This window comes from Gorilla gorilla, chromosome 17 (assembly GCF_029281585.2).
Source record: "Gorilla gorilla gorilla isolate KB3781 chromosome 17, NHGRI_mGorGor1-v2.1_pri, whole genome shotgun sequence".
Lineage (NCBI taxonomy): Eukaryota > Metazoa > Chordata > Mammalia > Primates > Hominidae > Gorilla > Gorilla gorilla.
Window position 1 is genome coordinate 53,987,033 of NC_073241.2, and position 25,149 is coordinate 54,012,181.

The 25,149-nt window shown below is 40.9% G+C and overlaps 2 long non-coding RNA genes across 2 annotated transcripts in view; both read left to right on the forward strand.

Moving 5' to 3' along the window:
* Positions 1 to 19,120, forward strand: part of LOC109023964 (uncharacterized) — a 40,864-nt gene extending 21,744 nt beyond the window's left edge. The window contains exon 3 of the long non-coding RNA XR_002003436.1: positions 18,956 to 19,120. This is a non-coding gene — a long non-coding RNA (uncharacterized lncRNA). The remainder of the gene's footprint in view (positions 1 to 18,955) is intronic.
* Positions 19,121 to 19,159: 39 nt separating this feature from the next.
* Positions 19,160 to 25,149, forward strand: part of LOC129528225 (uncharacterized) — a 174,365-nt gene continuing 168,375 nt past the window's right edge. Inside the window, exon 1 of the long non-coding RNA XR_008673458.2 lies at positions 19,160 to 19,209. This is a non-coding gene — a long non-coding RNA (uncharacterized lncRNA). The remainder of the gene's footprint in view (positions 19,210 to 25,149) is intronic.

The window sequence follows — 25,149 nt, forward strand, 5'->3', positions numbered from 1 at the left end:
TAGCTTTGTGCATACAGTTTGGAAATATTTAGATTTTTACAGAATTCTTTAATTTTTAATGTTTTTTATTTTTGAGAGAATGGCTTATCCAAAATGATACTCCATGACTGTTAGGAATTTAAAAAGGTCTGAGATTTTATCTATTTGCAAGCTACAAGTTAGCCTGTCACAGTTTCATGGATGCTGACAGAAGATAGGAGATTCCTGGGTCAGAGAAAATGGATTCTCGTTAATCACAGAACAGCAAGCAGCATGAGCATCAGTGTGTTTGCATAAGTTTCCCTTCCTCTCAAGTCCCATAGAAATGATGGGGATTGCCCCAGATGGATATGCTACAGGAAAGCATTCCAGAGTTTAGGGAACCCAAATCTTTTACAATGGACAATAAGCATGCCTGCCCTTTGCTCCAGGAAAATATAAGCAAATTATCTTTTTTTTTCTTCTGAAGGAAAACACTATCTCTGTCTGTTTGCTTTATAAATGTCCTTGAAAAGATAGTCCTGGAGAAAGACAATTACTGCATTATTCATGGGATGTGCAGAAGCATTAGCGATATGTCAAGAATTTTCCCCCAGCAATATTCACCCCTGATTTTTACACCATCTTGGATTCTGGTGATTTTTCCATGAGTATGCCAAATCTCTGGCCACTCTAATTAATCTGATTGACAGAGACCAGGGCCAAATCTAATCAACTGATTTCATGTAATGTTTAATTATGCCCACTATCAACAGGACAACTCCAAGCAGCAGGATGAGGGCAGCTTGTGGTATTGACTTCAACCATGGCCCCTGTGTCTTGGATCCAACCAGTTGGGCAAATTCCGTAAACCTAAAGGACTTAACTTTAAAAGTCAGGTGACTTTCTCCTTTGGTTTCCGTACTGACCTTTTCACTTGGCTGAGGAATTCATTCAGGTACAGCAGGATGTTTTAGTGATTGCTTAGACTTTGCTTTGACAAGAGAGGAGGAAGTCTAGGCCTGTTCTCTCATCATTAACAGCCCTGGCCAGTGAACTGAGGCTGATTTCAGTGCCTTCAAGACCCAAAGTGGTGTCATTAATCTCTTCAGCTAAGATAAATTTCGTACCACCATTTCTTTCCTTCCTTCCTGCCTTCCTTTCTTCCTTCCTTCCTTCCTTCCTTCCTTCCTTCCTTCCTTCCTTCCTTCCTCCTTCCCTCCTCCCTCCCTTCCTCCCTCCCTTTCTTTTTTCTTTTCTTTCTTTTCTTCCTTCCTTTCTCCCTTCCCTTCCTTTCCTTTTCCTTCCTTCCTTCGCTACTTTCTTTTCTTTTTTTATTCTCATTCTTTTTTGAGACAGAGTCTGATTCTGTTGCCCAGGCTGGAGTCCAGTGGCATGATCATGGCTCACTGCATGCTCCAATGATCCTCCCACCTCAGTATCCCAGGTAGCTGAGACTACAGGCATGCCCCATCATGCCTGGCTAATTTTTTTTTTTTTTTTTTTTTTTTTTGGTAGAGACAGAATTTTACCATGTTGCCCAGGCTGGTCTTGAACTCCTGGGCTCAAGTGATCTGCCCACCTCAGCCTCCCAAAGGGCTGGGGTTATGGGTGTGAGCCACCACACCTTGCCACTGTACTATTTCTGGTTGGATGACTCCGATAGTAGAAAAAGCTGGCCTCAGTGTGGGCACAAATAACATACCCACCATCTCTCTGGGAATCTCTCCCAAATACCCAAGGGTAGCCTCATTTTGGAGAGCTCTCCACAGTCATATGAGAGCTATGTAATTTACTGGTGATATTTGCTTTAACAGCTGACTTGAAGTTTCTTATGGCCACCCCTGAGGTACCAGATTCCACACAATTTGTCTGAAATTTAACGGACTTCTGTGTCTGTCATTCTCCACCAGATAGCTCTAACAAGTCCAGCAAAACAGCAGGCGGTGGGGCCCAGTTCGTGTACCTTCCCTGCAAAACACCCTCACACCTCAGGATGTTTTTCTCACCACTATTTCCATAGCTGTCACTATTTCCATACCCGGCTTCTATACAACAAGTGTAGTTGCAGGAGTGTTCATGGTTCCCCTAAGAAGGAATCATTGTTTACAATAGATGCCCCTCTGCCTCCTCCTTCAGGTTGGACCTATGGGAGTTAGAGGGCCCCAGCTGTCCGTGCTGTCAGCTTGGGATCCCATTTGGCTGGTGGACCTTAAGACTCCCAGTTCAGTTCCCATGTCCTTGTTTCTGGCCTGAGGACAGTCAGTCCAACCTGTCCTGTTGGTCCATGTTGCCAGACTGGAGGCGTTCATCTGCTGCATGGGATGACTGAGTGACAGCTGGGAAAAGAGTGATGAGGAAAACATCCAGAGGTGTTGAAAGGGTGTTTTGCAGGAGAGGTGCAGGAACTGGGGCTCTTCTCTGCTGTTTTGTTAGAACCATCTGGTGGAGAATGACAGGCACGGAAGTCAGTTAAATTTAAGGTGCTTGTGTCAGGTTGAGAGAGTGACACCAGGGCATTTTCCTTCAGGATCAAGGGTCCAGGGAAGTTTCCAAAAGACAAGTAGTATTAATCTCCCTCACTGCTCCATCCCTTCTGGATTCTGAGGTATTCTCTTCTTCAGTGCCAAGGTCGTTATTCTTCTTCCATGGCCGCAAAACTAGTGTGTCCCATTCCAGGAGCTATAATATCACCTTAGAAACATCATCCTATATTCATACCCATGCTTTTCATTCAGAGAGGTCAAACGTGAGAAGGACAAGGGCATTTTTATGAAACTGGCAGAGACCCAACATATCCCCTACTTTGGCACATGTGGGCCACTGCAGGGGACTCGGTGAGTAGTGTACTCAACCAGGCAGTCATCATCCTTATGCCCTCTTACCATGTCAGTCCAACAAGAGCCCCCAGGTGGCCAAACTAAGATCAAATTTAAGTCCTTCAGGCCCCCTTCTGCCTGTGCAGAAGATCATCCAGAGGGTGATCCAACCAGGCTTACCTAGGGTTGTTTTGGGGGGACTGAAAAAAGCATCATGCCCAGGAATGGTCAGGAAAGATCCAGAATTTTCAAAAGAGACTTATGTAAACCCTCATCCCTTACATCCTAATTATTACCCAGGAGGTGAAAGAGAACATAATCCCTTCCTGGGAACAGTCACATTCAATAGCCAAATTGTCTTAGGAAGGTATATATACTAGAAGAAGGTGATTGAGGTAAAGTCAAAAATATGAAAAAGCCTTTCCCAAGTCAAAATAATACCATATACCTGTGGATGGCAGGGAGTATAGACTGCCTATTCAATACCTTGACCACTAGCCTATAATTGGGTAGCTTTGTGATAAAAAGTTTACCATTGTCAGACTACAAATGGTCCAGAAAGCCAAAAACATGATGCATCAACTTCAAGGGTTATGTGTAGCCTTCCTCACTGGGAGATAAAAGGATCAAGGCAGGAGTCACAAATTCTTTTGGCAGAAGTCACAAATCTGGCATGCAGTGGGACCTTCTGCACCAGAAACATAAAGTCCCTTGCTTTGTCCACAGTCCATGATGGTGGCCATGTTGCCGTGTCTGGGAAGATGAGAGATCATGGTGGCAATGGCAGCAATCTGGACATCGTAGACCCCATCAAAAGCTTGATTGCAGCCCGTCTCATCAGAGCACAGACCCTTACTGTGGGTACCTATAGGAGCGACCCAGATGGTTTGATTAGCAGCCATGATATGTTTCCACATTTCATGACCCCAAAGCAGGGTGTCTTCAATCTGCCAATCTGTAGTTGTGTAAATGGCAGACTGAATAGCTAAGCCATTGGCCACAGTCCAAGGGTTAGGAAAAATATACTATGGTTCATCAAAGGGAGTATTGGCTGGAGCTATGAGGATGGGTTTGAGTTCTGCCCACCGAGCAGAGCAACCACATCCTGGTTCTGCATAGCTGGCAGGGAGTTGAACAGCTGTTGGACACCATCAAGTTTTAGCTTAGCTGAACCATCAGTGAACCAGGCCCAGGCACTTAGGGGAAACTCTGTGAACCAAAGGCCTCACTGAACCAGTGGCTTTACTTCAGGTGGCAGAATGGGGAATAAAATTTTTCTCAAGGGACAGCTACTACTTTTTTGTATAAAGCCAAGATGCTTCTGGGGCCAGGCTCGCTTCGTACGTTTTTGACAAGAGGGGCTTGTTGGGCTCTTCTTACCTTGTTGGTCATTGAGTTCTAGTTCACTCATGCCAAACAAAGAACTATCAGAGAGTTACGAGGCCTCCTTGCATCAGGTGTTCAGTTTGGATGACAGCCCTACAGCAATCTCATAGCTTCTTTCCAAAATGCTTGTACCTGTTAATCATGTCAGGGAGGTTAATCATGTCAGGGAGGTAACAGGTCAAAAACCCCAAGGGGCATCTCTGAGTAGAATCTGCCTCCCTTTGCCAGAGACTCCAATAGGCAAGTTCATCAGTCACAAGGACTCGTGGCTCAAAGTGGCCTCATTAGGGTTGAGGGCTCCCCAAAAATACAACCAATTCTTTACATGTGGCTCTTTCTGACTGGGAGAATCCCCTTTGGAGCTTATGGGATGGGGAAGTACAAATATTTAATGTATGTATTGGTATTAGACATTCAGAGGTAGAAGCAACTACAGCTCCTGCCCAAAGACCCCACTCTCAACGTCACCTTAGCTTCTCCCATCTACTGTGAACCTCACTCCAATCCCATCGATTGAATTTGAGTGCTCCCTTCTCCTGTGGGACTATGTGTAATCGTGACCTGGGCAGCTGTACTTAACAGCGTCATAACAGTTTTATTCCTTCTCCTCACCAAAGTTTCCCTGCACACTCATATGCGTGCATATGGTCTTTGATCTTGCTTGGGAACAGAGAGACTGCAGCCTCACCCCTAATCATCTTTTTCCTTAAAGAAGCTGAGGTCAGGACAGCGAGAGAGGGAGGGATCAGGGCGTAGGGAGAGAGTGGCTCTGAGTTAATAAGTAAGGCTTTGCATTTATTTTCATCTGAGAGTGGCCATTTGCTCTGAGCTCAACCAAACAAATTTGTAATGTCTTCAATCCACCTAAAATTCTATGTCCTCATTGATGGCACCTTACGTTTCAGCTTTAGGGACTCCTGGGCTCAGCAGGGACAGCCATATTGCCTTTTGTCTGGGGCCATGGGCTTGCTGCCCCATGATAACATTTCTTATAAAATTTATGGATTTATTTATATATTTATATATATAAATTTCAATAGCTTTTGGGATATAAGTGATTTTTTGGTTATGTGGATGAATTATGTGATGGTGAAGTCTGAGATTTTGGTGCATTCACCACCCAAGTAGTGTGTGTTGTACCCAATATGTAGTTTTTTTTTTTTATCCCCCACTCCTTTCCTACCCTGCCCTGCTTCTGTGTCATCAGTATCCATTATACTACCCCCATGCCTTTGCATACCCATACCTTAGCTCCCAGTTATAAGTGAGAACATGTAGAACATATTTGGTTTTTCATTCCTGAGTCCCATGGTAACATTTCTTCCTCCTCTTTCCTGAGGGAGAGTGAGCAACAACAAATGCACCATTTGGGTGCTTGGTCAACCCTACCTATTTCTGCTCATCTTCTAAACGTTCATCAACATTCATTACTCTCCACTTGCTTACCACTGTAGTGAGTGCATTCTACCAGATCTCAGGGGGTCTTCACATACTCCCAAACATGCCCGGCAGGGCCCTTTTTGCTCTCATCCCCAATACTGTCAAGAGCTGAGGCAAGGTCTGAGATTTTTGCCATATTTCTCCATTTCACAAGTGAGGGACCAGAAAATAGGGCAGGCATGGATATGTTAAGTTGCTTGTCGATGTCACACAGTAATTAAGCTCTGAAGCCAGAATTTGAATCCATGCAGTTGCAAGCTAACATGGCAGCCTATCAGTTTCAAGGATGCTGGCAGAAGACACACAGTCCTGGATCTCACAGCATGGCAAGAAGCAAGAGCATCAACATATTTGTGTCAGTTCCCTTTGCCCCCAAGTCTCCCAGAGATGATAGGGATGGCCCCAGATGGATGCCTATACATACAGTAGTTTGTATTACAGGAGAAGATTCTGGGATTAAGAAGCCCAAATCTGTCATAATGAACAGTAAAAGCAGGCCTACAGTTTACTCCAGAGGGAGTCCCTATCTTTTTTCTTCCAAGGCTCTTTGCTTTATAAATGCCCTTCAACAAATAATTCTGAACAAAGGACAGTCAGTGCCCCATTTGCAAGATGTGCAGCAATGCAAGATACTCAGGGTGAATTATATCCCAATAACAACTAATAATGGGTAATGGAAAGAGCTTGTTGAATTAATGAATGACTGAACAATCCAGACCTGGGTTCCAATCTCTACTCTACTGTTAACATCTTTGTAATCTTGGGAATGACTGAATTTTAGTTTCTTTATATATAAAATGATATATTAATAATAAGCTCTTTTCTGAGAGCTTACTATATGCCAAACACTGATCTAAGTACTTTTCACCTAGAATATTATCTTATTTATGATAACTCAGGAAATAGAAACAAGGATTTTTTCCATTTTATAAATGAGGCACTAGAAAATGGGGCAGACATGGATATGTTAAGTTGCTTGTCCATGTCACTCAGCTAGTAAGTCCTGAAGCCAGGATTTGAATCCATGTAGTTCACTCCAGTTTCAATGGTTTTACGCACTACCCTCTGCTCCCTACATGAGTCCTAATAACAGTATCTACCTCTTTGGGGTGTTGTATGAGGATTGAAAGAATTGTTATGTGCTTAATAAAGGATGGTATTCTTTCTTTCTCTTTCTTCCTATGGCTGCTTATTAAAACAAACAACCCCTCACTCAATATCTTAGAATCTTCTTTTTTAGAAATGGTGATTATTACTTTACCAAGTAAAAGTGGAAAAATATGTCTCCCCAACAAAAGGGAGAAAGGCTGAACAGTGAGTACAGTGTGGTGATGGGGGGTTAGCACGAAGGAATTAAACCCAGCCCTCTCCAGGTTGAGGAAGAAGAGCCACCCACAATGGTGCCTGGACCCCCAGGTGTCTGTGAAAAGGCTATAGAACTGCAGATGCTGGCTCTGAAATACTTCTTCCTTCATCAACTCCAGATGAACCAACCCACAGAGAGAGCAGCCTGAAAGACTGTCTGAGAAATATTCAGAGAACTAACCATGAGGCCTCTAATTCATAGCAGCCTAGAACAAGCGGCATCTCTCTGTGCTCTTGTCTGGGTGTTGTTCTTGGGGTAATCTGAGCTGCCTGCTATCATCACCGTATATAACAGTCCTGGCCTGGGGCTCCACTACAGCTCCAGAAAAGAAAATAAAAAAAGTCTTGTGGTTTCAAAGGCAACTTGGCCCAAAATGTAGCTGTTAAAAGCCTATACATTTAGTGAATGTATAACAACTAAATTTGAAACATATTTAATGGAGATATATTAATGTGCCATTAATTCTCTGGGAGGGTAATTTATGCATCCCTGTGTAACGTTGGCATTCAATAGATATTGACGTCACACTGCTTAGAATCATTTCAAACAGACACTTGGGCAAAATGAGTAAAATGACATTTGATGGATTTTGTGATTCAATTATTCATTCCCAAGGTATGTATTTTCTTTATAATTACATGCTTTTTAGATAAATATGAAAGATTTTTGGTGTGGATTCAGAAATCTTAAAACTCTCATTGCATTTACTTGGCAATGGACCCTGCTGGGACAAAGGCACTTTATTATAGATAAGTACTGTTAGCTGGGCTGGAATGAAAACTAGAAAAGAAGAGGCAAGGCATGCGCTTCCCATAGCACTTTCAGTTTGCAGGTCCTGAGAAATCCTAAACCCCAACTAGAGAGAATGAATAGAAAACTCTGTTGTACTTGCTACTACTTAAGAGAGGTAGAATTGTCCAAGCCAGAGGAATTATGTTGAGATTGTGCTCAGAATAGTACTTTGTACCTACCACTGTTACAGCACCTCTTTGTGTCTTGTTTCTTTACCGGCGTAAAACCCCTTCCAGTCAGTGGGCTCCTCGAGGGCCATGACCAGATCTAAGTCATCTTTGCATTCTGGCAACTGGAACAGAAGAGGCTCACAACGCATGCTTCTTCTTTTAGCTCTGGCCACCTTCTTGCTTTTGCCATTCACATTGCTTTTGCAAAAGGTCTGCACAGCTACTTACCTTGTTTTATGCCCCTGGTTCTTTACTTACGTTCTTCTGTCTACCCGCAGTGCCGCATTTCCCATAGGTAGCTCTGTAACTTTTCTACTTGTCTTTAAGAACTCAGCTCAAAAAAAATTGTAGAGGCAGTGACCTGACACAGATGAGAGGGACTGTTGGTGAGGCAGTCTCAAAAATATGGGTTTTTTGGTCGGGTGCAGTCTCACGCCTGTAATCCCAGCACGTTTGGAGGCCGAGGTGGGCAGATCACTTGAGGTTAGGAGTTCAAGACCAGCCTGGCCAACATAGTGAAACCCCGTCTCTACTAAAAATACAAAAATTAGCTGGGCGTGGTGGCGTGTGCCTGTAATCCCAGCTACTCTGGAGGCTAAGGCAGGAGAATTGCCTGAACTCGGGAGGCAGAGGCTGCAGTGAGCTGAGATCATGCCACTGCACTCCAGCCTGGGCAACAGAAGGAGACCCTGTCTCAAAAAATAAAAAATAAAAAATAAATAAAAAAGGGGGATGTGGGGTGGGGGGCTGTTTTCATGTTTTCTTGTCCAGGGTGTACCTATTTGAGAGGATGGTGCTGCAAGTCACCTAGTCTAAGAGAAACTTTTTAGGTCCCTTCAATTCGTTTCCTTCTGTCTTCATTTGCATCCATTTGCATTTGGATGACTTAGTTTCCCATCTATTTTGGTTACAAGTAGAGAAGGTAGTGGGAAGCTTACAATAAACATCAGGCTCATAAATTGATAGCATGCTGTGTATATAAATCTCTCTTTGAACTTGGCTAATGTGCTTTTATACTATATATGAATGTCTTATCTGATCTACTTATCTATCTGTCTATCTCAGGCTCTGCAAGCTTGATTAATGTGAGTGTGCCCCTGAGCCATCCATTTGTTCTCTAGGTATTAACAATGTTTCTGACAATAAAATCCTGGGGCTTGGTGAATTCTTCTGCTCTGTGGTGAATTGTCTGGGTGACCAGCTTGCTGTCTCTATGTGCCAGCCCTTTACATTGCAGTGTGGTGTGCATTTTTCCTAATGGATCTACAACAGTAATCTAATCTAATGAACAGAAAGAAACAGGTTTAACAAAATACATAAAATAGAATAATAGAAAATAAATCAACAAAGAAGGTGCCCGTCTTTTTTCTTTTCTTTTTTTGTGAGTATTTAAAAAATTGAATTGCTAAATGATTGCTATGTGTCACAGGTTGTTAACATGTGTTCACAGATAATTACTAAACCAGCAATCCATTGATAGTGCAAATCTCAAATCAGAATGCCAAGTCCTTTTTTCCAGACTCTTGGAACTCTCACCTGGAATCTCTGAGCAAGTCTGAAATAGGAAAAGAATTAGGACAGTGAAAAGGGAGGGGATTTTGCGAGGCGGTTTTACATGGAGCTGCTGGTGTGCTGTGCATCTTATGACCTCCCTCAAAAGGGTGGGTGGGTGCATCTGCCTCCTGACCCTGAGAAAAATGAGGAGACATTGGTGAGACCTAGAGAGCATGGAACTTGTTTCCTGAAGTTGGCTAACCTAAAGGATGGAGTGCTGGGTAGCAGGAGAGATGGCTGCACCTGGGAGGTCCCAGCATACAGCATTATCTTCCTGACAGCAAGTGCAAAGAGCAGGTGGTACATTGGGGATGGCCACAGCACTTCCCCGATTTGCTGGGCAAAGTTCCTATGTTTTCCATTAGCCTGATGTTTGTACATTTCCCAAAGCCATTGCAAAGAGAACCTATCTGGGGCTGCTTTTGTTGTTGTTGTCTGTTTGCTTTGTTTTTTTTCTTTGTAAACTTTTAATTGAGGACAAATATGTATATAAATTCATATATATTCATGTGTATTAGTCTTAGTGAATTAAATTCATATATATGTAAATATGAATTTCATGTTCATATATATGAATTCAATTAGATTCATATGCATATAAATATATATACACCTCTACAATGAAGCACATAGGAATTTTAAATTATTAAATATTTAACATCTACTACATATCCACAAGAATTAAAAATTAAAGCAAAAATAAAAAAAAAACCAACAAAGTGGTGTAAGTAAGGAAAGAAAAACCGAGAAAAATATTTTAATGGTCTCAAAATCTGTGAATCATTAGAATGCTAGAGGAAGTTCCCAAAATAATTCTCTGAATGAAATATTTTAAAGTGTCACCAGGAGTCTTAATCCTAAGAACTTTGGAGAGACTCTGTCTCTTTAGTTTTCTTTAATATATGGCCTTGAAAGGAACGTGCCAGTGCAATAAATGTTGACTAGAACAGGTGGGCTTTGCAGTTATGGTTTGCTATAGAATTAAAGGTTAATTCTAATGAACTGTGCAGAAGTATGACCTCATAACTAGGTAGGTAATGACATGGTCAATGCCAAAACACAGTTCTCAGAGAGAGCTGAAGCTTAAAGTTTGACATTTTATTTCTTTGTTCCATGGGTTTATTTTTTGAATTTCTTAATGACTATGAGAGGAAGTAAATTAGTATCCTTAAATATCCATTGGCTAAAAGCAATAGCCATTGAAGCTCCACTAATGTGTTCAGTTCGCTTTGAACAATGCAAATAAAAAGCAGAATGTTCTACCCTAAAAAATTATTAAACATTTAAAAATTTAGCATACATAAAATTAACTTTTTAAAAATGTACAGCTGTATGCATGGATATGTACATATTAATGTAGCCACCACTATAATCAGGACACAGAGCAGTTCCACCACCCAAAAAAATTTCCCTCCTGCCACTCAAAATCCTCCTCGACTCCTGACCCCTGGCAACCACTGGTCTTTTCTGCAGCCCTGTAGTTTTGTCTTTTCCAGAATGCCATATAAATGGAATCACACAGCATGCAATCTTTTATGTTTTGCTTCTTTCTCTTAGCATAATGCTTTTGAGATTTATCCATGTTGTGTACATCAAGAATTCATTCCTTTTTATTGCTAGGTAGTGTTCCATTGTGTAGATGTACACAGTTCATTCAGCCACCTGTTGAAGGACATTCGGATTGTTTCTAGTTTTTGACAATTATTAATAGACTGTACGAGTTTTTGTGTGAACATAAGTTTTCATTTCTCTAGGGTACATACCTAGGTATGGGCTTGCTGGGTTATATGGTAAGTGTATTTTAACTTTATAAGAAACTGACAAATAGTTTTCCAGAGTGGCTGTATTATTTTGCATTCCCACCAGCAATGTATGAGACTCCTGGTTTCTCTATATCCTTACCAGCACTTGGTCCTATCTTTTTGTTTGTTTGTTTTTTATTCTAGTCATTTTAGTAGGTGTGTAACGGTGTCCTGGTGTGCTTTTACTTTGCATTTCTCTATTAACTAATTATGTTGAACAGCATGTCTTTATTTGTCATCTATGTATCTTCTCTAGTGAAATGCCTATTTAAATATTCTGCCCATTTGTGTATGTGTAAGTGATGTTGTTTCTTTTGTGGAGTTTTGAGAGTTCCTTGTATATTCTGAATACAAGTCCTTTGTAAGGTACATGACTTGTAAATACTATCTGTAGCTTGCCTTTTCATTGTCTTAACAATGTTTTTTACAGAGCAAGCATTTTTGTATTTGATAAAGCCATGTTTGTCTCTTTTTAAAAATAGGTTGTGCTTTTGGTGTCTTATTTAATAAGTTTGCATAGCCCAAGGGTTACTAGGATTTTCTTTTGGAAGTTCTGTAGTTTTATATTTTATATTTAGATCTATGATCTAAATTTTTGTTTAAATCGTGAGGTACAGGTCAAGGTTCATTTTCTAACATGTGGATTCCAACTGTTTCAGCATCATTTGATGAAAGCTACTGTGCTTTCTTTAACGAATTGTCTTTGCACCTTTGTCTAAAGTCAATCGGCCATATTTGCGTGGATCTATTTCTAGGCTTTCTATTGTTGTCCATTGATTTATGTGTCTAGCTCTTCACCAATACAACACTGTCTTGATGATTGTCACTTTAGAGTAAGTCTTAAAATAGGTTAGTGTGAGTACTCCAACTTTGATCTTCTTTTTCAAAATTATTTTAGCTATTCTAGTCACTTTGCTTTTTTATATAAGTACACGGATCATAGGTGTACAGTTTGCTTAACTTTTGGAAAAGTGAAAATCTCATGTAGTTACATCCAGATCAACACTGTGTATTACCAGCATCCCAAAAGTCTATTGCATACCCTTGGTAAGTTATTACCTCTCCACTGCCCACTACCCACCTTTGCTCATAGAAAACATTAATTCTGACTTCTACGCCAAAGATTATATTTGTCTATTTTTGAAATTTATACAAATGGAATCATGCAATATATTCTCTTGGATGTCTGTGAGATAAGCCATCTCTGAAATTCATCCTAATTATTACACGTGGCATAGTTTGTTTTTTGCATTGCTGACAATAGTATTAATTTTTAATAATACACCCTAATTCATGTATATATTCTGTTTTAATAAGACATTTGGGTATTTTTAAGGCTATTAGAAATATTGCTGCTAAATCAAACCACAATGAGATACCATCTCATACCAGTCATAAAGGCTGTTATTAAAAAGTAAAAAAATAACAGATGTTGGTAAGGTTGTAGAGAAAAGGGAATGCTTATACACTATTGGCAGGAGTGTAAATTAGTTCAACCATTGTGGAAAGCAGTGTGGCAATTCCTCAAACAGCTAAAAACAGAACTACCATTCAACCCAGCAATCCCCTTACTGGGTATGTAACCAAAGGAACATAAATTGTTCTACCATAAAGTCACATGCACGCATATGTTCATTGCAGCACTATTCACAATAGGAAAGGCAAGGAATCAACCTAAATGGCCATCAATGGCAGATTGGATAAAGAAAATGTGGTACCTATGCACCATGGAATACTATGCAACCATAAAAAAGAATAAGATCGTGTCCTTTGCAGGAACATGGATGGAGATGGAGGCCATTATCCTTAGCAAACTAACACAGGAACAGAAAACCAATACTGCATCTTCTCACTTATAAATGATGAGAACACAAAGAGGGGAACAGCACACACTGGGGCCTGCTTGAGGGTGGAGGGTGGAAGGAGGGAGGGATCAGAAGACATAACTATTCAGTACTAAGCTTAGCACCTGGGTGATGAAATAATCTGTACAACAAATGCCTGTGACACAAGTTTACCTATATAACAAACCTGCACATGTACCCTTGAACCTAAAATGAGAGTTAAAAAAAGAAATATTGATGCTAGAATGTATTTTTACATATCTTAGTGAATATATGCATACATTTCTGTTGAGTTGCCTAGAAAAGAAATCGCTGGGTTATGGAATTGCTTATGTTTAGCCTTAGTCTATATTGTCCAACAGTTCTGCAAAGTGACAGTCATAAATGTAGTCAGTAAATTTAGTCAAGTTTAGGATCATAAGTTTGTTTGTATTAACTTCTTTTTAAATATTTCCAGAATCTGTAGTGATAGCCTCCTTCTTGTTTTTAGTATTAGTCATATGTTTCTCATTCTCTTTTTTCTTGATTAGTCCTTGCTAAGTATTTATTAATTTTAATAGTATTTTCAAAGATTTGTTGCCTTTTTTTCTATTAGATGATTCCTTTCTATTTCAATAATTTTTGTTTTTATTTCTATTTTTCTCCCACCTACCTCCTTCTTTCTCTTGGGTTAATTTGCAGTTTTGCTAACTTGATGTGAATACCTGTGTTAGAGATGGTAAGTTTTTTTTTTTCATTTCTAGTTTATGCATTTAAGACTACAAAATTCCCTCTAGCCTGTCTTTACTTGCAATAACATGTTTTCATCTAGGGTCATTTTCCTTGTGCCATTGTTGTTGTTGTTGTCCCTGCTTGTTAAGTGCTCATTTGAAACTGTCTGCTTAGCATTTATTTTTGAAAGCTATTTTCCTTGTTACACAATTCTAGGTTGGCAACAATTTTCTTTCAGCTCCTTAAAGACATTTTTGTTCACTGTTTCTATTGAAAACTCAGCCATAGTTATATTGTATCTCTCTGAACATCATGTGTCTGTTTTCTGTCTGTTTATAAGATACTCTTTTTAGTGTTTGTGGATTAGCTTTATCTGTATTTATTTTGCTCAGAATTTGTAGAATTTCAGTTTACTAATATCCTTTGCTTGTTTTGGAAAATTCTCACAATGTCTCTTCTGTTCAATTATCTCTCTCCTTTATAGACTACAACTACACTTATAAAGTTATTTTCATCATGTTTCATATGCCTCTTAAGCTCTTTTTCTGTGTTGTTTATTCTTTCCATTTCTCTGAAAAGTATCAACCTGAATATTTTCTACTGATATACATTCCAGATCACTAATTTTTTCTTCTGCTATATCTAATGTGCTTTTAAATCCAACTGAATTTCCATCCAATTGAATTTTTAATTTCAGTGTTGTATTATTAAACTCTGCATTTTCTGATGATGTTAATGGATTTCAGTAGTTCGATGAAATTTTCCATCTTTTTGTCTATTTTGATTATGTTATTTATAGTTATTTGAAATTTTATGTCCAATAATTTGAACTTAAATATTTGCCTTTGAGCCTGTTTCTAAAGTCTGTTTTTTTAAACTGTTGTTTTTGGTAATTTGATCTTGTATTCTGGCATGCTTGGCAAATGTGACCAAATGGCAGACATTATAATGTCTGCCAAAAAAATTGTAGATGCTATGGATGACATCTGCCTGTAGAGAGGATTTAATTTTCTTCTGACAGGCATATAGACCACAGGAAGATTATCTTGATCTATTGGATTTGGATTTCAGATTCAATATGAGGGTTTGTGAGAAATGGTCTTTTTTAGGTTCATCTTTATTCCTAGAGCCTACCCCTTCAAGGAGCTCAAGTGTGAGCCTGGTATGTTTATTAGAGATTCTCTTTCTTGGCAGGCTATGAACTTCAATTTTTTCCAGCACCATGAGACTACTGAAATGTCTGCTTAGATTTTTAGCTTCTTAGCAGCTGCTTTTTACTTGTTTTCTTGGCAACTTGCCTCACACATGTGCAGCTAGAAGTTGGAAAATACCTCAAGGAAAAATTGCACATATAATACCCACTTTCCATCTCTGCAGTTAGCTTTTCTTTCAGATCATGAGTCCTCAAGTTGTAGCGTCCTTGGTAGCCCTATCCACCAATTTTCAACTCCCCTGCCAATGAGACTGTTAGAAACTCTTGGCTGCTGATCTTTGTTCAGCATCTATGTTCCACAAAGCAAATTGGCAAATGCCCTGAGGATGGCAAGTAGAAACTAGTGTAGTGTTCACTTCTGTCTGTTTTTCTTCTTTCCAGCATTTTGGTCTTTCAAGATCGAGGGACATTTGGAAGATATAATGGAACTCCCACAGGAAAGAGTTTATGTAGAGTAGATTGCAAGAAAACTCAGGGATGATGGTGAGGATTGAGTGGCAAATAGAGGAAATATTTTTAAAATTACAGAAGTTTCAGCTAGATGAAGCCTGGGAAGGGAGCCTCAGGTAAATTCACAAAAAAGCCCATGAGAAAGAAAGAATCAGTTTTGAACATCTGCTTGGCCCAAAGAGTAAAAAACCATCTTAGGGCAGTCCTAATTTACATAAGGGAAGAGTTTTCTTATTCCTTTTTTTCCTCCCCTTTTCCCACACTCCAACCTATACTGAATTAGTAACAACAAATAGATAATGTGAACAAGAGTCAGGGAAAAAAAGAAAAGAAGTATCCAATCCTCCCTTCCCACTAAGATGCCAGCCTGCATTGTGTTTATGTCAAAAGAAAACACAATATCATGGAATTGCCTATATTCTAAAATAATTCACTAGGTTTTGCCAACCCTGCTTCCAGTGGGTAAACAATTGTGTCACTGAAGCTCAGCTTCCAGTTGGCTGTCCGTGGTGGCTGTATGGGGGCTCTTGGAATGCAGTTTGAAAGACAGAATGGTTCTTAAGTCTTAAAGCCCCATCCTGCCTGAAGAGGAACCTTGAAGAACAGAATTGAGCCCAATATGCTGATACATTCTTTTCTGAATTCTAAACTTTTTCCATTCTTGCCTTTTTAATTCTATCTCACTTCTAAGCATAAAATAAATATAGCACTGAAAAAGGTGTTTGTGTCCCAGTGACAAATATAATCCATGTAATTGTTAAACGGGAAATTCCAGAATCCCCCTGTGGCCTTGCCTTCTATTAGGCAGGAAGAAGCATTCCCCTAAAGACAGGCTTGACTAGAGCCTCAGTCCCCAGAGGGCCTCACTGGAAGTTAGTCTTTGGAAGTTCCAGCATAAACATACTCCCACCCACCTGGCTCATGTACAGGCCATGAACAACTTGGCTTTTCTTCCCAGCAGAGCAATTTCTGTATGAGTCACTTGTCTCCTTATTTGGGACTTTCTGCCTCAAGGGACCTTGAAGATCCATCCAATACTGTACTGAGAATGCACTCAGCAAACAATGAACAATAGAAAACCTACGAAAAAGACAGTCCCCTCCTCCATGTGGGCCTGGTACTTAGTTCAATGGAAACCAATAACCTAGGCCAAAGTAACACACAGATGCAAACACACAAGGGAATACGTTAGAAGATGAAAGTTTGTCTTTCTGAACAAAGAGACTCATCAATTCGGGTCTAGAAAACACAGCGTCCCAATGTTGGGAAGTCTTGGGCATTCTTCCATAGGAGCAGTCATAATCCCTAGACCCAACCTTCGCTGGAGCTGCTGTTGGAGAGCTGCCTGTTATGTACAGAATGGACACACTGCATAGAGCCAACACTTGAGAAGAGAAGGCTAAGCAAAAAGACACAAGAGGGCTCATGGTGGTAGAATGGAGCATACAGGCAGTGGCCTTTCCTATAAGCATCCTTGGCTTGGTCCCAATGTCCTTAGTGAAGGTTTCAAAGTTTTGTCCTGATGCATTGGCATATCACAAATTATTTGGCTCTCTGCCTATTTTCAGATCACCATCATGGAGGAACTTCACTGAACAAGAAATATATCCCTTCACAAGCCAAGTACAGTAAATGAGTTTTTATGCTTGTGGAGTATTTTTAATATTGTGGGATAAGAAGGGCCTTTCCTTTTCTATCTTAATTTTCTGACTGTGCAAACCATTATTAGTATCTTGGGGCCCCTGGAAATAGCTAAGGTCCCTATTGGTGCTTCCTTGACCATGGACTCACTAACATTTATCTGTCTAAAGTGAAAGGTATCTTTAATGATCCCAGCTGACATTTATTCAGTGCTTCTCACTCAGCTATCCCAAAGAGCTCTACAAGCTGATTTACGGGCTATCCGCGGAGTGGAAGTGAATGGTAATGACCACAGTGATGATGATGGTGATGGATCACCCAGGCTCTGGTATTTGATATGTCATGTTGTTTCTGGGGCGTTTCCAATTTCCTGAACTTCCCAGTGATTAGAAGCGTAAGAGAGTGCTCCATCCATTTCATCTTGCATTTCTCAGTGGAGATGACTCTGATTGGAGCCTTGGGAGGCCTTAATTCTCGGTCCCCCTTATACAAATTTTAGTAATGAGCAGAGGGCAGACATTTTGAAATGCTATAAAGTTTGTCTGCATCTCTCCTCTTACAGAACATGGAGATGTGCACTCACCTCCTCTTTTGGAATGCCCTCAGCCACCTGAAATTCTCTGGGGCTTTTCTGCTCCATGGGGAAAAGGGAGGAGGCAGAAGCCAGGATAAACTGTCAGTTTAGAAGGTTTATGGTGACATAATCAGGCACAGTGCTTTCTAATTTTTTTTTAAGCCATAGGAAGCCCTGCTCCCCTTTCAAACAAAATCCTTTAGGGCATCAACATGTGAAGCAGATAAAACTGAGCTGTTCCACCCCAATCCTTCACCCTCACCCCACATCATGGTGGCCCCTGGGACCTGGATGGAAAACCTCTGGCTTCCTGGGGTTCTGGGCTGTGAGCCGTACATAGGAGACCTGAATTTCTTTCTAGGGCTCCTCACAGACTTTTGAGTAAATTATTGAATATCTATGTGTTCTCTTTGTTCCATCTCTAAAATAGAGACTAAACAGTCTTCATTGAATATTACCATTGAGGCTTTTAAAGGTAGGGTGTAAATATGCCTGAACTGTAGTAATAATAGGGACAATATGATTTCAGGCATAGTTCTGAATGCTGTCCTTTATAACCTAATTTAATTCCTATAACCTCTCTATGGGGCAAGTACTATTAAATATTATTATCTCCATTTTAAATGGTGGAAACTGAAGCACAGAGAGGTTATACAAATTTCCCAAGGTCACTCATCTTGTAAGTGTTGTAGGCATGATTCAATACCAGGCAGCCTGATGCCAAAACCCCTTGATATGAACCCCTGACACTTGGTTTTAAAACTTGTTAGCATATTAGAATTGCTTAAAGAATTTAAAAAATTTCAGAAGACCAAGATGCACCCCAGGCCAATTAAATTACAGTCTCTGTGTGTGGAATATTAGTGACAGCATTTTTAAAAACTTCATTTATGGGTTGAGTTGGGTCCCCCCAAAAAGATATGTTGACACCCTCAACCTTGATACTTAAGAATGTGACCTTATTCCTAAATAGGTCATTGCAAGATGTAACTGCTGAAGTTAAATGAAGTCATATTGGAGTAGAGTGTGCCCTTAATCAATATGACTGGTGTCCTTATAAGCAGATGGCCGTGAGAAGTTGGGGCCTGGTGAGTTGTGATTGGCCTCTGATTAGAGCACAGCATAGCTGGAGAAGAGAGTGTACACAAAAGAAAAGAAGTCCAGAATGGTAGGTGAAGGCAATTTTCTTTGGCTTCCAACTTCCCATCTTCTCCTGCTTTCCCCTATTTTTCTAGTCTCCATCTCAATCTTCTTTGCCACGTCATGCATGCCCTTGAAGCATTAGAATTCCTTAAAGCTTCATGGGAGAATGCCATGGGATGATGAAGACAGAGATTGGAGTCATGCATCTGCAAGCCAAGAAATGTACAAGATTGCTGGCAAACCACCAGAAGCTAGGAGCAGACAAGGAAGGATCCTCCCCTAAAGGTTTCAGAGGGAGCCATGGCCTTGCTGACATCTTGATTTCAGACTTCTATCCTCCAGAATGGTGAGACACTGAATTTCTGTTGTTTTAAGCCATCCAGTTAATAGTATGTTGTTGTGGAAGCCTAGGAAACTAATACAGCTTCCTGAGTGATTTCAATGTGCAGACAGGTTTGAGAACAACTGCTATATTTCAATTTCATTTCTTAAAAACCTACGGTGTGGATGGGGAAAATCCCGTGTTAGATAATTTAGTCTTGATTAGGGCTGGTGCAAGTCATTTGTCATCCTATGCTAGTACTGGCTCTACCACCTTCTAAGGCATGGGCAGTGTTGACCAGGTGTATTTGAGAAGGAAGATAGTTGGCATTAGGGGAGAGTTAGAGAATCACTCCGAATGCTGCTGTTCACAGGGAAAAGTGTAGTGGTGGGAGTGACTATGGGTACAGAGTAAGAGGTGCCTGGCACAGGAGAGTTGAGGATGGACAGGTGCAGAATGAAGGTTTCCTTTACAGCCAGCACAGTATAATACTGCAAAAAGATGGTCATGGGAGATAGAGCGCATTCAATAAGGCTACCTGCAATCTAGTGATGCAGGCACAGGTAAAATAGAGCCCTATGAGAAACCATTAAGGTGTTTGGAAGAAGGGATATTCAAATGCCTCACAGAGAAGGTGATGTTTAGGCCCAAGGGTCAGATTTGATCGCTGATACGGGTGAAGGCTGTTCTAGGCACAAGGAACACCTTGAGCAAAGGTGTGGAAGGAGAACGGGCAGAGTTAGGAGGCTGCTGAGTTGTGACTGGTCTCTGGTTAGAGCATAGCATAGCTGGGGAAGAGAGCTTGGATACAAGAGAAGAAATCTAGAAAGGTAGATTAAGGCAATTTTCTTTTGGGATTTGAATATCATGATGAACGTTTCTTTCAACTTCACTTTGTAAGCAGAATGGAGTCAACAGAGGCTTTTGATCAGGGAAGAAACCCCGTCATTGACTTCAACGATCTTGATGACATTTCACAGGGGCCTCCTCCTGTGTCTGAGGCGGAAGTGTCTCATTTAATTTTTCCAATGACTTTATGAGATAGGTACTATCATTATCCCAATTTAATGTGTTTAGGAACTGAAACTAAGGAAATTTCAGTTACTGCTGAAGTCACACCGTTGGTAAATATGGAAACCTGGATTTGAACCCTGGTTATCTGATTCCAGAGTCTGCAGGCTTAACTGACTTATCACTGAGGGTCTCCTTCATTGGTGTCAAAGAAAAATAGCCACACTGGCAGTGTGAGGCAGGTGGGTAGTGGATTGCAGGAGGAGAGGACAGGGATAGGCCAGCTATAATAGAAAGTGACTTTAGAATCATATGAAATATCTCAAAAGAAGGCCAGACAAGATTTAGCCACGGCCTGTATATTGAGAAATCCCCTGATTAAAGATAGTTTACTGGGAGAAAGATGATACCTTTATTGAACTAGAGAATGCAGGAAGAGATATGCATTGGGTGGTAGAAGATAAAGGGATGTTTTTGGACATTTTCAAAAAGAAGTACTTACAGAATATCCATGTAGATGTTTGGGAAGTACACGGAAATGTAATTTAGACATAGCTATGCTGCAAGAGATGGATCATTGGACCTGATTCTGAGACTTTACGATTAGGATTGTGGAGACAGTGTAAGTGTGGTGCTTAAATCCATAAGCTCTGGAGCTCAACAGTTGGGTGGAATCTGTAACCAACTGTTTATTAGCTGTGTGTCCTTAGATAAGCCTCAGTTTCTTCATCTGCAGAATGGGGATACTAACTCAGATTCATATTTCATGGTACTGTGCAGAGGATGAAATGAGAGGAGCCACGTGGAGCACTTGGCACAAGACAAATGCTTAAGAAACAGGCATTGCATTTGTTTTTGCTTCTTGTAACCCAGAAAGATGCCCCTTGGCGATGCACCTCAATCTTCATTTCTTTTCCCTGCCAAGACCTTTCTGTGTCCACGTTAGAACTTAGTTTTCCTTGTTTAATCTTTCAACGTAGCAGCTTCCTTTTTCTTAAAGCTCAGTTTCTCTACTAACCCAGGATAATTTTTTTTTTTTTTTTTTTTTTTTTTACAGAGTCTTGCTGTCATGCAGGCTGGAGTGTAGTGGCGCCATCTCGGCTCACTGCAAGCTCCGCCTCTGGGGTTCATGCCATTCTGCCTCAGCCTCCTGAGTAGCTGGGACTACAGGTGCCTGCCACCACACCCAGCTAAATTTTTATATTTTTAGTAGAGATCGGGTTTCACCGTGTTAGCCAGGTTGGTCTTGATCTCCTGACCTCGTGATCCGCCCACCTTGGCCTCCCAAAATGTTGGGATTACAGGCGTGAGCCACCGTGCCCTGCCAACCCAGGATAATCTTTTAGTGTTTCCTTTTTTCCTTTTTCTAGACTCAGTGTGGATGTGATTTTCTCCAGTGTAGCCACCTTATTTCATGGAGTTATGTGCCTTAGACTGAGGAGGGGACCAGGCAGCCCACATTGCTCCGTTCCTCCTGTTACCTTTAATGGTACAGCTTATTTGTTTATTTCACAAGTTACCTCTGAGCATTCTTCAGCAGCAATTCAGGAATTTTCTTTGTATGCCTCACAAGCAGTGTCTGGTATACGACATAGACATATGTAGAACAGATATGAATAAAGTTGCTCTTCTTAGGCAGGATCTAGTGGAATCAGATAACAATAAGAAAAGCCTAAGATTGGTTTCCTACTCTTTTAGTACTAGAAGTGTCTATAACAAAGGAGAGAAGTGTGGAGGAAATGAGTTACTATCATCATTTCAATTATGATGCTAAGAGAAAGAAAAAGAAAGTTTTCACCCTGGAGAAAATAATGGACATGTTGTGTGGGTACGGTCATCTGTCCCTGATGGTTTGGGGGCTGTCATTAGAAACCAGTTTGAAAGAATGATTGTGTGGGTCCCTACAATAGCCTCATAACTGAGGTCCTTTCCAGGGTTGCTCCTTCTTTCAGTCCATGCCAACCCCAAGCATTGCCTCAATTTTGGCTGGGTGCAATGGCTCATGCCTGTAATCCCAGCACTTTGGGAGGCCGAGGTGAGTGGATCACCTGAGGTCAGGAGTTCAAGACCAGCCTGGCCAACATGCTGAAACTTCGTCTCTACTGAAAATACAAAAATTAGCTGGGCATGGTGGTGTGCACCTGTAATCCCAGCTACTCGGGAGGCTGAGGCAGGAGAATTGGTTGAACCCGGGAGGCAGAGGTTGCAGTGAGCCAAGATTGCACCATTGCACTCCAGCCTGGGCAACAAGAGCGAAAGAAACTCCGTCTCAAAAAACAAACAAACAAAAGAAAACAAAGCCAAAAAAAAAAAAAACCCAACAACAAAAACAAAAACTCAACACTTTCTCAAGTTACCCTCCAGCTAAAAATAGTTGTATGACTTCCCTGTGCCTAAAGAAGTGAGTACCAAAGTTTTTCGATAGTCATCAAAGTGCTCTGCCCTCAGCTCCATCTCATCTCTCCACCCTTCTCTTTCTCACACCCCTTCCATCCAGTGCATCAGAGCTTCTTGCTACTCCTCATTCCCACCTCTATGTGTGGCCTTTATCTTTGTGCTATACACAAATATCCTCCGGAGTCAGCATCCATTTGCTGAGTGATCAGCAGTCCTAATAATTCTCTCATGCACTTTGCCTCCTAGATCAGCCCTACCGACCTGCCCTCCTGGCCCCCTTACTTTCCACAGACCCACAGCTTGCCTGCCTCCTACCCTACCTGCATACGCAAGTTAAAACTTGGATTATTTGCAAAAGATCAATAAGCAAACTAATGAAATACACGTAATTGAAAATAGAGTATGGTCTGCAATGTTAAACAGTGGGTTGAGGGTGAAGGCTGTGGCCTTTGAGCTTTAGCTTTTCATAGCATCTGGCTCAAGGTGGAATAGACTTTGTGAGAGCTACAATCTTCTAGGGGCCAAGCCTACATGTCTGGTAATGTAAAGGGCTTTAGAGAGGAGGTGTTAAGAATATCCTCATGATCTGAGAAAGTAGGACTCCTTAAACATTTAATGTAGTAACAGGAAGGAGCTTGAGAGAATCTTGTTCAGTAATTATTTGTGATCCTTCTGACTGCCTATCTGAGTCATTCTATCCACCAGTCAACTGGAATTTACCAGATTTCTCTGATCCTGATTGAGTTGATTTATATAAACTATAGTGAGTTTCTTTCTGGACACAATGCTCCATGGAATTAATCAAACTTTGGGTTTGTCTACCATAATCAGTTCGATAGTTGCTTTCTGCCCAAGGATGACTCCTTGCCTTCATTAAATCTGAAGGTTTCAGCTTTTGTTAGCACACACCATCTCAATCAATACAGGCAAGTGCAGCTGTCTCCTAAATGAGGATGTTAAACCAAGGCCCCAATAACCACTGGTTACTAAATGTTTAATGATCTGCTTTGTGTGTCACAGCACCCTCATCACATTCATTCTAGGGCCTTGAACCTACCTTAAAAAAATACTCTTCTAAAATTTACCCTGTTACTTACCATTTTTATTTTCCTTATTTAAGATTTTGTTATAATGCATCAGCACACTGCACTAGGAAACACAAAGTGGGACCCAAAAGTTGGCAGAGCTGAGAACCATCAGCTCCACAGCACCTTCTGCCTTCAAGAGGGTAGCATTTCCTTAATATGATGCCTATTAGTGCTGTTTACCAAATGTTCTCATCTCTCCTCATTCCAAGTATATACATGATAGTGTATTTCCTCTCCCTTTTTGATGGTATCATGTGACTAGGTTTGGCCAATGAGCTGAAAAGATAAGCAACATGTGTCACTTCTTTGCTAGAGCATTAAGGTCAACATGAGACTCTTCCAGGTTCAATTTTCCCTTTGCTATTGTATCACCCTGGGTTTTTCAGAGAAACATATATATTGTAAGGAATTGGTTCACACAGTTATAGAGGCTGAGAAGTCCCAAGATCTCTGGTTGGCAAGCTGGAGACCCAGGAGAGATGATGATGTATGTTCCAGCCTGAGTCTGAAAGCCTGAGGATGAGGAAAGCCAATGGCATAAGTTGGAGTCTAAGTTGGAGTCTAAGTTGTAGTTTAAGGCCAAGGACAAAAGACTAATGTCCCAGGTTAAAGACAATGAGGGACCAGGCGCAGTGGCTCACACCTGTAAACTCAGCCCTTTGGGAGGCTGAGGTGGGTGGATCACTTAAGATCAGGAGTTTGAGACCAGCCTGGCCAACATACTGAAACCCCATCTCTACTAATAATACAAAAAAAAAAATTAGCTGGGCATGATGGCGGGCGCCTGTAATCCCAGCTACTCAGGAGGCTGAGGCAGGAGAATTGCTTGAACCCAGGAGGCAGAGGTTGCAGTGAGCTGAGATTGTGCCATTGTGCTCCAGCCTGGGCAACAAGAGCAAAACTCTGTCTCAAAAAAAAAAAAAAAAAAAAAGGACAATCAGGCAGAGAGAGGGCAAAGGCTCCCTTACTCAGACTTTTGCTCTTATCTAGGGCTATCTATCTACTGAGGGCTCAGATTAGATGAGGCACACTCACACTGGGGAGGACAGTCTGCTTTACCCAGTCTACTAGCTCAAACATTAATCTCACTTAGAAACATTCTCACAGATACCCCCTGAATAATGTTTGACAACATATCTGGGCATCCAGGCCCAGTCAAGTCGACACATACAATCCATCCCTTGCCAACTTGGCACCCACATGAATCTTCTTAAACCATGCTTAATTTCCAAATAAAGACAATAACAAGGCTATAATTCCACCCAACATGATACAACTATCCTGCATACAACTGAAAACACAGTAACCTCTTCCCCAGAATAAGACGTAAAATCCTTGAGAGATGTTTACCCTTCTCCTTGATATCCCATTCATGAAATAGTGTTACATATAATTAACAATACTTAAATGTTATGATATAAAATCAGTACAGCTTACGCTACACGATAAGGGAATAAGAGAGGAAAGA